The sequence below is a fragment of the Mixophyes fleayi genome, chromosome 3, assembly GCF_038048845.1.
Source record: "Mixophyes fleayi isolate aMixFle1 chromosome 3, aMixFle1.hap1, whole genome shotgun sequence".
Taxonomy (NCBI): domain Eukaryota; kingdom Metazoa; phylum Chordata; class Amphibia; order Anura; family Limnodynastidae; genus Mixophyes; species Mixophyes fleayi.
The window spans coordinates 308242207-308245797 of record NC_134404.1 but is presented as its reverse complement, the minus strand read 5'-3'; positions in this window follow the sequence as shown (position 1 = coordinate 308245797).

Below are 3591 nucleotides of genomic sequence, written 5' to 3'. Positions count from 1 at the left end.
ATTAGTCACAAAACTTACCTGCTCCACACTCCTGCGCTGCTGATTTCCTCTGCCTCCGTGTAGAGTTCAGCACTTCCTGGTTCAGGTGGTCATATGATCATGGCTGGGAGGCGGCATATTCAAATCTGCAGAGTATATAAAGCTCACTCTGACACTGTAGCTGTGTAAGAGCAACAGGTATTCATACCTAGACTGACTATCTGTTATGTTGTATTGCTGCTGACCTTGGCTTCCCCTGTGATTCCTTCTTGGATAGTGCTTCTGCCTGTTAACCCCTCATGTACCAGTCCTTGCTTGTTTTGACCAGTCTCTCTCTCGGATCCTTATTCTGTATTGCACTATTGCCTGAGTACCAGATCCCGGCTTGTTATTGGACTTCCCTCCTGCATACTGATTTTGTACCTCACTACCGCCAGTGTGGTGGTTCTTGGTGAAGACAGAGGTACCTGTTAGACTCTGTGCCTCCTTTTGCCAGCACTAAACCAGGCTAACACATATATTCATTACCCCAGGGCTCTCCTCCTGAGACAATTGTTACAACATAGGTGTATCCTAGGGACCAACTAAGAACAAGTAACTCCTGAGTCTGATCCTGCTCACTTTCAGATTCCACAAACAATATTATTTGGGGAACTTTAGATTCAGGGGGCCTCAATTCAGTAAAAGTAAGATTCCCTGTCAAGGTCTGAGATTTTGGGATCTGCTGTAGCCTGTGAAGACTTCACTGAATTAAGGTCTTGTCTTAAGGTTGACCATGCACCTCTATAAGGTGTACTTACTCACTACCTAGCAGCCAGAATATTGAGTCACTTCTGAGATTCCAGCCTGTCCTTATTACTGATTTCCCATATACCAGTTCCTGCCTGTTATTTCAGATTACTTGCACTCTCTTGTTCCTGGCTTCATACCATTTCTCATAATGTTTAAGGGTTCTTGTTGTGTTTGTGATTTTGTACTGTATGACAGAATTTAAACTCTCTTTTGGCATCCAGCAAGTCAGAGCAGTATATCCTGTCAGTTGTATCCAGCACTGCCACAGTACATAGGTACACTTTCAATCTGCTCACATGTATACCTGTGGCCAGAGAGTTCCAGAATTATTCTCTGCAGTCTTCCAAAAGTATTCTGAACTACCATTGTCATTACATCAAGCTTCCTTTCTAGTCAGGAATATATAGATTGAAGCGGACCAAGCGCCCAAGAAAAAATAGATCAGGGTGGAAATCCATTTAAATGAAAGATTATTCGCTAACAAATAATTAAACTATTTTTATTATTTAAAAGTGCTCTTTAATCATATATTAATATGCATTACATGTTAATATCTTGTGTATTAGGAGGAAGTGTCTGACTGCCATCTACTGTCTTTTAGGTAGATAAGGGCACGAATAGCGTAACTTAGCTGAGCATTATAGAAGTGACCCAAGTTTAATAAAGTCATCCTGAAATACAGACAGGTGTGGACATTCCCATCTTTACCCAGGTTTCATAATATTCCATGTAAACAAACATTGATCTTGCCCACATTTGCCCATACACTTCCTAGATATGTTCTGTTACACACCGATTTTACCAAGATCACACCTTCAAATGACATTCAACTCTTTCACTGCAGTACCCATAAACTTAATGAGGCTCTGGAGTATTGTAGTCGATGACACATCTATGAGGTGCAAGGAAAAATGAACAATTATAGCCCTTGCTGTAACACTGATTTCTCAGGGTTACTGCAAATGTACGAAGCTGTACTTTCGCAGTAACCCTGTGAAATCAGTCAGCCACTAGACTCTACACACAAGCAAAATCAAGGATAGGCAGGGTGGGTCAATACCAAAGCGCAACAAGGTGCAGAATCTGTAAAAAATAGGAGCAAGGCCGAATGCACTAGCAATAGACAGGACAGGTATGGTTCAGTAGCATAGAACAATTATAGCCCATGCAAAATAAGTAATTTTACTGTAAGTAAATTGTACTGTGTATGCCCACAAAAAAATTGTACACCAACATTCATAAGTAGATTTGAAACTTGCGCCTCTTTACTCTTGAAGATGCAAAACAGGGGAAGGTAGTGGCATTCAAGCACAGACCAAGTACAGTAAGGGTATTCGCTTAATTGCGAACAGAGTCAGACCTGCAGAGAGACACATATATGCCTGTCAGTATCACTTGCAAGTGCCTGAGGGAGGTGCACATACAAGTTGATGAGGATGTCGGCCACCAGCACTAGCTAGCAGCTTCTGATTGGCTGATTGCGGATTCATATCTGAAGCCGATAGATGTTTGCTTCATTGATCGTGCCTACATTATATGATTTTATGGCCATTTAGAATTAATTTTTTGCTACATTCATGCCAACATGAGAAGGAAGATTACACCTGCTGCTGTATTTTTGTCTTGTTTGATTTAAATCAAACCTAATAGCAAATACGTTTTTAGCTATCAAAATAAATGTTAAAAAAAAACGTATGCATGCTATATTTACATGTGGCATTTTTTGTGGGTATAGTGAGAGGAGATAGGGGAGAAAAAGGGGAAGAGAGGGAGGAGGGGATCTAATCCTTAAAATGGCCTGACTGGGGAAGGAGTTAAATAAAGTGGTTAGGAGATGGGGTTAGGGGGTGTACTATCAACATATGCAGATTTGAAGTGGGAAAAACAAACAAAAATATTCAAGTTTTCAGGGATCCTGACCAGGTGGACTGATGAAAGGAGTAGCATGGTTCCCATGCATTGTGGAGGCTGTCAATACGGCCATGTAGTAGGCGGGTTATATAATCCATGGAAGCTATGTACCAGATGCGGGATGTAAAGGCGGTGAGACATGTTGGGAATGAGTCATTAAGGAGAGCAAAGCATAAATAAGTAGTAACTTTACACCTTGGCAAACCATGTTGCATTGGAGGGGGAGGTAAATTTAAAATGTGGGGCAGATTTATAGTTGGGATAGGGCATGTCCTAGATCAACTTTAAATTTCAATGTAAAAATAAAACTATCAAGTATTTGTGTGCTACATAAAAAAATAGCCAGTATTTAAATTATGTGCAAAATAATAAACTAATTTGCCCTGCAAATTAGTATTCTGCTTTGCACATAAGTTAAATACTGACTGTTTTTTCATGTAGCACACAAATATCAACTTTAAATTTCAGGGTACAAATAAGTTATCAAGTATTTGTGTGCTACATGAAAAACAGTCAGTATTTAACTTATGTGCAAAACAGAATACTAATTTGCACCCCTTACATTGTAACATGGTTTTGTCCAGGAGACTGAAATAAGAAGTTTCTTAAGTTAAGATCCTTAATGAATCAAGCCCTAGAACCTGATTGGATGCTATAGGCAACATCTCCACTTTTCAAACCCGACGGACACTTGCAGATTGATAAATTTACCCCTTAGTCTCTGGAAGGCAAGATCATGACAGGCAGTTTTGTTGCAATTCTACCTTTAGTAAATGGGGCAGCTTGAAAATAGGTGGTTTCACTAAACTGCACTTATAGGCCTCACAGACTTATAAAATGGCTGCTTGCTGAATGAGAAGATTTCAGTTACAGAGAGGCAGATTTTAGTGTCATAAGGGAGAAAAAGAA